Source organism: Orcinus orca, chromosome 2 (genome assembly GCF_937001465.1).
Source record: "Orcinus orca chromosome 2, mOrcOrc1.1, whole genome shotgun sequence".
In the NCBI taxonomy this organism is placed as follows: Eukaryota; Metazoa; Chordata; class Mammalia; order Artiodactyla; family Delphinidae; genus Orcinus; species Orcinus orca.
The window spans coordinates 5,126,030-5,140,310 of NC_064560.1; the positions used below are offsets into that span (position 1 = coordinate 5,126,030).

At 40.6% G+C, this 14,281-nt stretch overlaps 1 long non-coding RNA gene across 2 annotated transcripts; it reads left to right on the forward strand.

The window, feature by feature from the left end:
• The first annotated feature begins 1,824 nt into the window (after positions 1–1,824).
• LOC117196128 (uncharacterized) lies at positions 1,825–12,958 on the forward strand. Of its 2 annotated transcripts, none has more exons than XR_004476204.2 (3): positions 1,825–5,558; positions 5,829–5,936; positions 6,748–11,418. It is a non-coding gene; the product is annotated as an uncharacterized LOC117196128 (long non-coding RNA). The 2 variants fall into 2 exon arrangements; XR_007475854.1 differs by lacking the exon at positions 6,748–11,418 and adding an exon at positions 11,434–12,958 and having other exon boundaries at positions 1,834–5,558.
• The last annotated feature ends 1,323 nt before the right edge of the window (positions 12,959–14,281 follow it).

Sequence of the window (14,281 nt, forward strand, 5' to 3'; positions counted from 1 at the left end):
ACTTTGATGTTGTTCCTTAAATTAGCGTGTGGCCCAGATAGGAAAGCTCATGGTAATCGGAATGATAGCCTATGTATATTGACTGCCTGCTGTCTGCCATGTGTTAACTTATTTAGTCCTCACAACAACCCTACTAGACATATGAAGAAACTGAGGCACAGAACAGGTAAGTAACTTGCTCAGGCTCACACAGCCAGGAAGTGGCAGACCTGGGATTTGAACCCAGGACTTCTGGCTGTAGGTCCCACACTCCAAACTCCACTGTAGTGCGGTATTTCCCATGCTGTGGTATTTTTTGTACTGCTGCTGGTGACATCCCCAGCTCTCTGGAATTCTAACCATGGTGTCTTGTCTATCTCTTTGGACTTTTTTCCCCCCTGTTCTGATACAGCCACAAGACCCCTTATGATTCAGAGAATATGGTGCCCTTCATGAATCATCAAGACGTCGATGGGCATTTTGGGGGCTTTTCTGTGGAGATCTCATTTCTTAATTCTGACTCAGCCCATCAGAATGATTTGATGGTTATGACATATCATCCCTGCATGCAATTAAATGAATAACAATCCTTTACCCACACTTGCTAGTGGAAAAGAAAGAAACTGACCACATTTTTGGAACACATTGCCTCTATAAGTAAGAACAACTTCTCCCCGTACTTACTCTCTCTGAGTTTGAATTTTAGAGAGATTTGTTAACATCTGGAATACTGATATTACATAGTCCAAGAATAATGAGAGACGTGTGGTTTAGTGAATGTGTGAGTGAGTGAGTGTGGTTTAGAAATGAGAGGTTTAGTGAGCTATCCGACCACCAAGATTCTTGAAGCCAAACTCAGGCAATGTTACTGATAACACATTTGACCTTACTACCCAGTTTTAAACATTTCTTGCCCAATACTAATCTCATTGCCGTTTCATCTCAGATTGTTCCAAGAAATGCTCCGTTGTCCCAGCTCTCTGTTAAAAAAGAGCATTGGTAAAGTGCTTCATATGAGTACAAGGGCAAGAGCAACCAATATCACAGCCCCGTTGTAGATAGATGGGGAAAAGGATGCATGAAGACATAACAGCCTGATGAAATCCCAACTCAGCAGCAGTGCTATTACTTAATAGATTGGAATATTCTTAAGAGAAGCAGTGACCCTGTTCAGTCAATGCATTTTGAGTCCTCCTGGGGGCCAGGCTCTCTTCTGGGCTCTGAGGACCCAGAATTGAATAAAGCACCTTCCTGGCCCTCAGAGGGCCCCTTAACTGACTCATCTCTTCTCTGTTAAATCCTTTTGTCTCTAAGTCTTGCATAATCATGCTGTCACACTGAGATCTAGTTCAGTAGTTTCATGATGTGCCCCTCAAGTCAGAGTGAAATAAGAGCGACTCTTCCTCTGAAATCCATGGAAACGTTGAGTTTGCTGTTTTGTTCTCCTTGATAAAATAGAGCATAATAACTAGTTGCTGGGTTACTACAGAAAACTCAGGCCCCAAACGGCAGCCGGGAAGAGCAGTTAGCAATTAAGTAAAGGAAATGATTAGTGGGTTTGAAACCCAACCCACTGCCCATGTACTTCTTAGCAGAATCAGGCATCTAGGTTACTTAGGCAACTTTTATCACTAAGGAAGTAGTTTTGGTGACTCATGCTCAAACAGGATAATTTCTTTCCAAATCTGTGTATTCAGTGACCTTACCATCATCCTTATGTTTTTCCTTCTCTTAGCACTGGGACATAAAGACTACATTTGGATGGCTTTGGTTCATCACTTATTAGTGTTATCCTTCACTGGCTGGCCCGTAGTTTGAAATTTAATGGACTCATGGTGATCAGAGTAAAAGGGCAGTAGTTCCTGCAATATATTCCTATATTAAAGGTAGAACTAACAGCTTCCTTTCTAAGCAGAAATGTTGTATCTTGTAATAACAACGTTTCTTGTCAGTTTTTATTTATGGAACAGTGCTGTTTAAAGTACTAGCCACACTTTTGAAAAATAAACTAAAATACTGAAGTATTTTATAAAATGCCTTCATTTTCCCTAAAGAGATGCAAAATGGAATGAAAATCTCCCTGAGAGCTGTCTAGAGATGATGGTCACAAAAATAAAGGAAGCTGAAGAAACCTCCTTTGCCAGCTTCTCTCTTCAGATTTTTGATCTACCTGATGGATGTTCCAACAGTATCTGTTTGTGGACAGTTAACATTTTTTTTCTGTTAAAAGAATAGTAGAGACGGTGTAGAAAAAAATGAGTAATGAAAAGTGTTATAGGTTGATGATGTGTTTGGAGAATTGTATGCAAGAACTTACTATTGACAGAGAAAAACAAAACCAAACCAAATTGGAAGCCAAGTGTCTGAGATGATTCTGGGTTAGGACAGGAGCAGCCTGGCTTGGTCTCCAGGTTTTTCTGGTAGCCTCAGTGGTGACAGCTTTCAGTGTGGTCAGCCTCAGGATCACGTGAGTCGTTATTATGTTTTTTTCCTTAACCCCAGAAACCATGCCGTAAGTCAAAATTTAGACAGTTTAGCTGTTTTCATTTTGCTTTCAATCTAGTCGTTTTCTGTTTTTAATTCTGTGCCTGGAAAAACTTGAAAAAGGCCATGAGTCATGACAACTGTTTCCTTTTCCTCCAAATAGAAGCCTTAGCAGCTGAGCGGTTTTCAGTGGGGACCCTTTAAGGGAACGTTTGGGAGAAATACGTATCCGGGGGTTCTCCCAAAGTGTGGTACCCAGACCAGCAGTGGCAGCATCCCCTGGAAATCTGTTAGAAGTGCCCACTGTCAGGCACCACTCCAGATGTGATTGAATCAGAGGCTCTGGGGAAGGAAGTCTGTGTTTTAACCAGACATCTAGATGGTTCTGAGCAACACTCAAGTCCGAGAACCACTGTGTTAGTGAATTGTTAGTAGTTATGGCTATTGAGAGTGTGAAAAATATAGTGGTTGGAAGGTGGGCATGTTTATGAGTCTTTGCTTGTGAGGAGATGAATCATAGAGAGAAAAGAACGCTTTAACTTTTGGAATTCAAAAAAGAAAAAGAAAGCCTGGAATGTAATTAGCAGGACTAATTGCTTGCATGAAACTTTGCTCTCTCAGAGAACAGCGATCCAGATGACTAGGTTACTGTGAAATATAGTGGCATGGTTTTGAAGTTCTAGAAGAATCTCTCTAGTGAGAAAAGGCATGCCTTTCCATATTAGGACATAAATTCAACTCAGTTTGGTAGAATCCTATAAGATTCTTGTATCCCAGTGACTTGGCCAGCTCCTTTACTTCTTGAGGCCCTACTTTCTACATCTGAAAACCATATGCTTCATTCGTTGCCATGAATTATCTCATTGGAATGAAGTGAGGGATTCATTATATGGAAGAGGATTTGTGAGGCATCTTGATTACTGAAAAATGCAAACCATAAGGATCAAGAGTGATTCATATAAATCTTGATGCAACTATGAGTTGATACGTCAACTTCCCCTTGATATGTGCTCCCCCTTTTAATTATTTATTTATTTTGGCTGCACCGGGTCTTAGTTGCCGTGTACAGGATCTAGTTCCCCGATCAGGGATCGAACCCAGGCCCCCTGCATTGTGAGCTCGAGTCTTCCCCACTGGACCACGAGGGAGGTCCCTGTTCTGTGCTCCCTTTAGTCTTGACTCTCATGTATTCATTTTTGGTGTTAAACAAATCACAGTTTTTAAAAGCTTTAATCTTCATTTCCTCATGGAAAACTTAGTATTCATGATACCTACTCCCAGGATTGTTGTGAGAAGAAAATTAGATTAAAATAGGAAAAGGCAGTTTTAAAGCTGAAACATTACAAATTTTAGGTATTGTTGTTTTGATTGTAGTTATTTCATGTCCAGATTGAGAAAGCTTTGTGATTGTTGACATAATGATATCATCCAGGAGTTTGGAATAAGTGTGTACATCAGCGGATTTTATGATTACAAAAAATAGCTATGTTTACTTTTCTACTAATTCTCCTTCAGTGGAATGTTCCCATTTTCTCATGAAGTGGGGGGAGATCCACATATGTTTATTAAAGAAAGCAAGCCTCGTATTTTTTATCCTTTGAACCGAGAGGCTACATGTTATTCATTGTTTTCGAGTCAGGCTACCTGGGTAAATTCCCAATCCTCTACCTACTTGCAACCATGGATAAACCTCAGTTTCCTCATATGTAAAATAGGGGTGGTAATAATACAGATTCGTATGAAGATGAAATGGGAAATGTATGTATAGAATACATAGCAGAGTGCCTGGCGCAGAGTAAGCATTCAGTAATGTGGGCTGTTGCTGTGACTATCATTATTAAACTGCAGCATGAAGAAGAGGCAAAAAGGTTGTGTGTGAAAGTCAAGGGCAGGAGGGAATAAAAAGACAAGGGGGACAGCTTTGAAAATGGTCTGATCATCCTGCAAATGACAATCCAAGCAATTCCCACGACTTTTGAAAATCAAAGACTTCCCTGTTGCTTCCAATGAGAAAATGAACCATAGTCATTTGTAATGTCCATGTTCCTGTAACAATCAAAATCACAGTCTTGCTTGAAAGTTACATGTCTTCCCTTTCCCAGCATGAGCACGCAGAAGGCAAAGAGCTGTAGGAAATGGGAGTCCTCGCCTCTCTCTCTCTCTCTCTCTCCCTCTCCCTCCTTCCCTTTCCCTCTCCTTCTCCCCCCACCCCTCTCTCTCTGAAGTGCTCCTACTTCTTCTCTATCTTGGTAACTGAAGTTTCTTGCTGCTCTAGGGTTAGAGCTCATAGCAGAGAAAAGGTTGGGGAGATAAGAAAGTTCTTACTTGACAAGGACTGTTGATGATCCAGTACTTAAAACTGGCCCTCTCCATTTGGTCTGTGTTTAAAACTGGCCCTTCTTCTAGCAGGTGCTTCTTTGTTTCCCAGAGCTCCCTTGACCTGCAGAAGTGCATTTGTATTTGGTCATCCACAGTCTCAAGGAGTCATTCTGAAGTACACCCCTTGCTGCTTTTTGCTCTGATACCTACTTTCCAGTGGATGATCCTGAACAGGATCTAAGACAGCTAGCGCTATCTTGCATAGATCAGATCTGGTCCAAGGGAAAAAGTTTACCTTCAAAAGCTCAGAGGGTAATGAGGATACAATTTTCAATCCCTGGGTAGCCCTTTGAAGCTCTTTGCCTTACACTTGCGGTAAGCAAACAACCCCATAGATCTTCTGGTCAGATTCACACAGCATGCTGGCAACTTGCTCCCAAAACCTTCATCTTCAAAGATCTCCAACTCTTTTTGCCTCTGACATGGATAAATGGTTATAAGAGTTACATAACCTTCCTGGCATGTTTCCTTTGAAAATGTTGCTTTATACCGTTGTATTTCCCTTTGGAATGTGGTGTATAGTGTTCAGTACTTGAGTCAAAACTTGCACTTTAATTCAAGGTAAAAGGGGGAGAGGACCGCTTTGGGGATGCTTTGATTTCACAGACCATCACCCCAAAGTTGGTGGTGCTGCAGAGGAAAAGATGGTTTACACATGCAGGTGTTATTGGGAGCCTCATGAATGCCCACCCTAATCACAAAGTAAAGATGGAAACGTGAGTAGTGGTTTTTCCTCATAGGCAGTTATTTTGGTTGTGGTGGTTGTTTTTTTGTTAAAGCAACTGACATAGCACTTGGGACTGATTTATGTTATGACTTTGGGAGATAAAATGTGTTTAAAAATAGTGTTCCCATGAAATTAAAAAACGGTTAACTTTCATCAGTTGTAGGATGATCCTAGACTACCATGTGTGTGAAACTTGTCTCAAGACAAATTAAACAAAATATATTATGTACTGTGTTTAAATGTTTTTTTTGCATTTCAGGTATAACTTTTTAAAATGTGAAAACACACATCAATAAATGTGTACAGATATATACAACTCTGAGCTCATGCCAGAAATGTGTGTGACTGCCTTGTGATAGTTCTGGAGGTGGGTATCTGAGTATGATCTGAATATGGGCTTGTCATTGGAATGCCATGGAAGCCTCCTGTGCTTGCTTTTGTAGATCCTAGATACTATTGTGAAAATTGTACAGACCTATCAAAACTTGCTGAGAATTTGAAAACTTGATATATTATACATTTCTCTAATGATTCTTGATGTCAGTTTGGTTGTTTTTTAAACTATGCTTGATTGGCATGGCAGATTTAGGGTAGTCAAATCGTGAGATAATAAAATACCTATCTACGCATCCATCCACCCAGGGGACTCCTGAAATATTAGAAGTTAGTACTAAAATTGCCCTTAATTAAAAATAAATAATAATAATAAAAACCGTGGCATTAATTTGAATTGAAAAATAAAGCAAAGTCTGTATTTTGGTTCCTAATTAGGAAAAAGGAGAGAAAGATTTTGTCTTGAAATTTTTTCTGTTTTATTACTTTTTTTTTTTTTTTTTTTTTTTTTTGCGGTACGTGGGCCTCTCACTGCTGTGGCCTCTCCTGTTGCGGAGCACAGGCTCAGGACGCACAGGCTCAGCGGCCATTGCTCACGGGCCCAGCCGCTCTGCGGCATGTGGGATCTTCCCGGACCGGCGCACGAACCCGTGTCCCCTGCATCGGCAGGCGGACTCCCAACCACTGCGCCACCAGGGAAGCCCCTACATTTTTATTATAAGTATATGAGGGCAATATTAGTGAGGCCAGGGGCCTTACACCTTAGTGATTTTTTTTTCTTTTCTCTCCTCTCATTTTGTCGTCCCTCCCCTCCACGCTTCTCCTTCCCTTTTCTTTCCTGATAGCGGGTGATGTGCTCCAAAGAGATGAAAATACCTGGAAAGATTTTGTGGACCACTCAACTCTGAGCCAACTTGAGGATATGGAGGCAAGAGTCCAAAAGGAAAAGAGAGAGAGAGAGAGAGAGAGAGATGGATTCTTCTAAATTTTGTGCAACACCCATGTAAATAGGAGCTAGCATTTAAACACATAGCATGGTGCACCAAGGTTGGTGAAAAGACGGTGTACCGGTAGGTCTGAAAATGGGGGAAGTGTGTAATAAGTGCTACATTAGATGAAGCAAGGTTTAAAAGGGTGTTACTGAATTGGAAGCATCAAAATGGACTTATGACTTTAAAAAGCCCCCCTCTAAAGCTGAAAGAGTAGAAGCGGTCCCTGGTATCACACTACCTACAGCCACAAGGTATGTGGGAAAATCTAATATGTCCTCTAGGCGCTGGGTTTTGATGTCTTCTGCTCTTCTCACGGAAAGGAACTCAGAGGATAACTGGTACCAGATCTTGGGAAAATATTGAAAGGAGCTAAGAATGGGAAGGCATAGCTAAGAAATGTTTGCCAAAGAAGAGGAATTGTGATACTTCCTACCAGATGTGAGAATGTATTATGAAGCTTGAGTAATTAAAAGTGTGGTTCCCCAGCAGACTTTTCCAAGAAGGGATACGCCACCCCAATGCAGATCACACTAAATTAGAACATAGTGTGTAGAACCGGAAGTATTAAAAACCAATGTGAAAGGGGAAACTAGATTTTTAGAGGAAAGTTGGGTTAAAAACCTCACCTCGCATACTATATCAAAATACATTTTAAAGCTGAAACATAAGGGAAAGAAGAACATGGAGGTGAATTTAGCTTATTTTTTTCTAAGTAAAGGACTCTCTAAGCCTAAAAAGATACAGGGTAAGTCACAAAGGAAAAATATGTGTATTTGGCTGCAGAAAATTAAGTACTTTTGTGTCATAAGATATTATCAACCAAATTAAATGGAAAATGTGGAACTGGGAAGTGTTTTTGCAATACATGTGGCTGATAGCTTTAGAACTAACAACAAAAATCACATTTGTGATAATTCAATAAGAAACACATATTAACCCAGTAGAAAAAGGACAAATGTCACAAATAATTGACAAAAGAAAAAATTACAGGTGACTAATAAACATATACTTAACCCTAAACGTATAAAAATTTAGGTTTTTATGTTAATCAAAAAAAGGGAAAATAAAAAGGCCCTACTCATTTGTGACCTACGAGATTGACAAAGGTTACAAATGGCAACACTTCGTAAGGATACAGCAGGAGAGCATTCCAGCCACTGCTGATGGGAATAAGGGCTCTGCAGTCTTTTTTGAAGATGACTTTTGACCATCTGCATAAAGGACTTAGGTCATAATTATAAACTTTTTACCCAGTAACCCCATATTAGACTCGATCTGGTAAACATAATAAGAGAATATTTGAATATTAATATGCAAGAATATACATTACACTCACTATTGATGTGAAAAACTAAAACCTCTTAAGTGTTCAATACTGAGAGAACAGAAAAATAAATTATTGTTTATGTACTTATGTATTGTTAAGGCAAGAAAGATGTTCAGTAAAGTGTTAAAACTGGTTGTGTTTTAGGGGTAAGGATGGAATCAAGTTTTATAGAAGGATGTATCTTTTTTCCTTTTTATACTTTTGTAATTTGTTTTACCTCTCAAAATTAGTGTGTATTATTTCTAAAATTTCTAAAATTCATAAAAAATGTATATCTTTTTATATATATAATGAAGTGCAGAATTGGTAATGATAAAACGTTAGGTGAAAAAAATCAGGGTATAAAATACATATGCGAGGGGCTTCCCTGGTGGTGCGGTGGTTAAGAATCTGCCTGCCAATGCAGGGCACACGGGTTCGAGCCCTGGTCTGGGAAGATCCCACATGCCGCGGAGCAACTAAGCCCGTGCGCCACAACTACTGAGCCCGCGTGCTACAATTACTGAAGCCTGTGCGCCTAGAGCCCATGCTCTGCAACACGAGAAACCACCACAATGAGAAGCCCTCGCACCGCAACAAAGAGTAGCCCCTGCTCGCCTCAACTAGAGAAAGCACGTGTGCAGCAATGAAGACCTAATGTAGCCAAAATAAATAAATAAATTTTAAAAATACATATGCAATAAAATTATGATTTTGGTAAAATATAATTTGTGCAAAGACTAGCAGGATAAACATCAAAACATCAGCCATAGTTCTTTCCTTCTTTTTATGTATATTTGCCTATTTTCCCAATTATGCTTTAAATATTTTATTTTATTTATTTATTTATTTTTGGCTGCGTTGGGTCTTCATTGCTGCACGCGGCCTCTCTCTAGTTGGGGCGAGCAGGGGCTACTCTTCGTTGTGGTGCCCGTGCTTCTCATTGCAGTGGCTTCTCTTGTTGTGGAGCACGCGCTCTAGGCATGTGGGCTTCAGTAGTTGTGGCACATGGGCTCAGTAGTTGGGCTCGTGGGCTCTAGAGCACAGGCTTAGTAGTTGTGGCGCACGGGCTTAGTTGCTCCGCGCCATGTGGGATCTTCCCAGACCTGGGCTCAAACCCGTGTCCCCTGCATTGGCAGGCGGATTCTTAACCTCTGTGCCACCAGGGAAGTCCCTCTCTGGGTATTTCTAATGTATGTTTATCAGGTCTCTTTCACTTTTGGTGATAAACAAAAATTTATTTTCCAAATAATAATGTCTCATCTCTAGGGAACTAGTATTTTGATGAAACTGCAATTTGAAGCTTTTGGATTTTAAAGCTGTAAACTCTACAAGGATATATAAAGACTGCTCTTTGTTGCATTCTTTTCCCACCCTATTCTAGGATTTAAACCTAAAATGAATGGAGTAAAAAAAAGATATGACATGTAGATTCCAGACATTCTTTCCTAACTAGAATGATTTTTAACTGCTAATGTGAATTTTTCCTCAAAATAGGCCAACTCTCTTATTTATTACTTGATGCCTTCCAGACTTTTTTTTTTAAATACTCTTACTATCGTCTAATTTCTCTTCCTTTAAAAGTGTGCTTCTGTGATTTGTAAATTAATCTGTTAACCCAGAGAATATTGTTTTATGTGATACTGAGCAAGTCATGTGAAGTTTTCTCCTTTTTATTCTTTGTAATAAAGCAGAATATTAAAAAAGAAAATCTGGGGCTTCCCTGGTGGCGCAGCGGTTGGGAGTCCGCCTGCCGATGCAGGGGACGCGGGTTCGTGCCCCGGTCCGGGAAGATCCCACATGCTGCGGAGCGGCTGGGCCTGTGAACCATGGCCGCTGAGCCTGCGCTTCCGGAGCCTGTGCTCTGCAACGGGAGAGGCCACAGCAGTGGGAGGCCCGCGAACCGCCAAAAAAAAAAAAAAAAAAAAGAAAATCTGATAGGTCTAAAATAGATTAGTAAGCATTTTAAACATTCATAAAGTTCTTTGAAACTTATAAGCCTATATTATCATGTATTATTGATGTTATCCTATTATTAAAACATACTTTTGCCATCTACTGAAATATAGTCTATTTCAGTCATTCCTATTCTCTGAATGACTAAACATAGAACAAATCCCTTTGGGACTTGTACTGTATTTTAACTTAGCAGTAATTACCTTAAATGGAAATGAAACACTAATAGTCTTGATCTGCAGGAATCAGTTTAACTCTAGAATGCAAGGGTTAATGGCCTCTGGTGCATCCCAAGTGTGAATAGAAAGTTTGGGGGATAAGTTGGGCTTGTGTTGTATAATATTTATGGACGTGACTTTGAAAGCTAGTAAAGTCAATTTTAACCACTTTAAATAAATACGAAGTTGATTTTTTCCCTTATACAGTGAATAAATGTAGTAAGTGCAGTATTATGGGACTGTTACATTTCATTTATTTTTATCACTATTGGATCATATGAGAATGATTCTAAGTTCTGTCATGCATCTAAACCACTACCTAACTAGCAAGGGTAAAATGAAAAATCCTTGTATATGATTCTTCTCTGGCTTTTAGTTTGTCAGTATTGATAATTGTAGCAACTTTTGAAAAAAAGACTATGAAGAATAATAAGGGCTTTTATGGAGTGTGTGTGTGCATGCAGGTGTGCCTGTGTATGTCTTTCCCCTTTTCCTCTTCCTGATACTTCTGGTTTGTGTGATTTGGTTGTGCCTCAGACAGTTCTAGATATTCAGGTAAATTACTAGGGAAAAGGAGCAAAGTAATAACAGCTCTCAAAGGCATTACATTTTCATCTCCTCTATTCACTGAAGGCTGTAATAGAAAACAATGAAGACATCTTGTTGGATAATAGGCAAACTAGTCTCCTGGTAATATAACTTTTTTGAAAACACACTAGGAAAATAATTCTCTCTATGTAATTGTTAGAAAAGAATGGCTTATACCTCACATTATAATTTGTAGTTCAGCTGTTAACTGAACAAAGCTCAAACAGAACAAAGTGGAAGGAAATCAGTGTCTATTGTTCTAGGCATATTACTGAGTTTCTCTCTCTCTCTCTTTATATATATACATATATATATACACTCACATATACAGATATGTATATATGTACAAATTAATAATCGACTGGATACAGACGACTACCTTGCTAGCAAATATTACCCTTCTTTCATAGATAAAGTGAGTATTAGAGTCAGGATTCATATTAACCAATTTATTTATTTTTCTAAAATAAGCTTTGGGACCTCCCTGGTGACTCAGTGGTTAAGAATCCACCTGTCAATGCAGGGGACACGGGTTCGAGCCCTGTCCGGGAAGATCCCACATGCCGCGGAGCAACTAAGCCCGTGTGCCACAACTACTGAGCCCGAGTGCCACAACTACTGAAGCCCTCACGCCTAGAGCCCATGCTCCGCAACAAGAGAAGCCACCGCGATGAGAAGCCTGCACACCGCAACGAAGAGTAGCCACCACTTGCCGCAACTAGAGAAAGCCGTGCAGCAATGAAGACCCAACACAGCCAAAAATAAAAATTAATAAAAAGAATAAGATTTATTTATGTATAATTGTGCAATAAAATTAATCAATTCTAATGTATAATTTTGACAAGTGTATACGGCTAAGTAAGCATTATCACAGTCAAAACATAAAGCTTGGGGACCTCCCTGGTGGTTCAGTGGTTACAACTTCACTTTCCATTGTAGTGGGTGTGGTTTGATCTCTCGTTGGGGAGCTAAGATCCCACATGCCTCGCGGCCAAAAACCCAAAACATATAACAGAAGCAATATTGTAACAAATTCAATAAAGACTTTTAAAAATGGTCCACATCGAAAAAAAAAATAAAGCTCTTTGTATCACCCCCCAAAATCCTCCTATGACCCTTTGCATTCAGTCTCTCCTTTGCGCTGGCCTCAGGAAACTCCTGATCTTTCCATGACATTAGTTTTGTCTTTGTCATATAGCATGTAGTTCTGCGTGTCTGGCTTCTTTCTCTTGCATTATTCATTTAAGAATCATCTATGCTTCAAGTATATCAGTATTGCTTTTTATGGCTGAGTAGTATTCCTTTGTATAGTTATACCATTTGTTTATTCATTTGTTACTTGAGGCACATTCGGTTTGTTTCCAATTTTAACCCATTTATTTTAAGGACCGTGTTCCTTACCCTGTATCAAGCTGCCTTTGCAGGAGTGACTGGGCGGGGAATCTATTATAAATGTTAGTAATTAGTCTTTGAGATTGATCCTCTTTGGTGAAGCAAAATTAACCTTTTTGCCTGACCTTTAGAACATGCATTGCTGTATGGGTTCGGGTTCGCGTCACAATTCTCCAAAGTTGCCTTTATTCCTCAGGCCAACCTGTTCTCAGGAAGCACCATATTCTGGTGACTAGGGCTGCTTTTGTTTGGACCCCTGGGCTTTTCATCTGGGGTGAGGGGCCCAGCAGGCATGGGACAGCAGAGCCGATGAAGTATCTTTTGTACTAAGTTATGGACTTTCCAGTGAGTTGGAATTCCCTGTTCTCCACCTACCTGTGGGCCTGGGCAAGTTACCTAATCCCTCTGGATCTCTGTGTCTTCATCTCTCAAACTGAGGTTGGATGAAATCAGTCGTTTACAATCCATGTCCCACCAGGTCACTTAGACGCAGCTACGGAGACCAATGGTAGTAGGAGAGGTGCTTCTGGGCTGCTTACCATCCATGCTTCGACAAGAGGACAGCTGTGTGTGTGTGTGTGTGTGTGTGCGCGTGCATGTGTGTGCGCGTGTGTGTGCGTATGTGTGTGTATGTGTGTGTGTATGTGTGTGTGTGTGTGTGTGTGTGCACGCACCCTCACTCTATGTCTCCCTCTCTGCCCTGATTCTATACTTTTTTCTTTTTTAAATTTTTTGCCCGTGCCACGTGGCATGTGGGATCTTACTTCCCTGACCAGAGATCGAACCCCGAACTCCCTGCAGTGGAAGCGCAGAGTCTTAACCACTGGACTGCCAGGGAAGTCCCTGCCCTGATTCTAAATGAGATTTTGTTTGAACAAAATATTCTACATCTAAAACTAGTTGGAAAAACACTGGACCAAATAGTCCTTAAGGTTCCTTCCTGCTCTAACTTTCCATGAGCATATGAAAGCAGTTTTAAAGATAGAGAATCTCACTGTTTTTAATTTAATTAAAATGTAATCTTTAAAATTTGCTGCAAAACATTGTTTGATTTGAAATTTCAGAAAGAGCCTCAAAGAGAAAAATCCGGGTCAAAATCCATGACTGAGTCCTTGGAAACGGCAAAGCTATAAGGCACTGCGTGGCTTCTATGCTTTTCAGCAAAAAAAACCTATCATGGGGCTTCCCTGGTGGCGCAGTGGTTGAGAATCTGCCTGCTAATGCAGGGGACACGGGTTCGAGCCCTGGTCTGGGAGGATCCCACATGCCGCAGAGCAACTAGGCCCGTGAGCCACAACTACTGAGCCCACGTACCACAACTACTGAAGCCTGCACTTCTAGAGTCCGGGCTCTGCAACAAGATAAGCCACAGCAATGAGAAGCCCGCGCACCTCAACAAAGAGTAGCTCCCGCTCGCCACTACTAGAGAAAACCCGTGCACAGCAACGAGGACCCAACGCAACCAAAAATAAATAAATAAATAAGTTAAAAAAAAAAAAAAAGAATGGCCATCATGGAAACTCAAAGATGGTTGCAATAAGTATTTTAAGCATTTGGCAGGCTATGTTTAATTTTGTTAAATATTAATGATCAGTGACAGGCAGGAGAGGAAGAATAAAACATCATTAGATTTCAACTTATACAATGAGCCCTTAAATAATTCAGAGTAGGCTATTATTATTATTATTATTTTTTTTTTTTTTGCGGTACGCGGGCCTCTCACTGCTGTGGCCTCTCCCGTTGCGGAGCACAGGCTCCGGACGCGCAGGCTGAGCGGCCATGGCTCACGGGCACAGCCGCTCGGCGGCACGTGGGATCCCCCCGGACCGGGGCACGAAGCCGTGTCACCCGCACCGGCAGGCGGACCCCCAACCACCGCGCCACCAGGGAAGCCCAAGGCTATTCTTTTAATATAGCCCTTGGTATT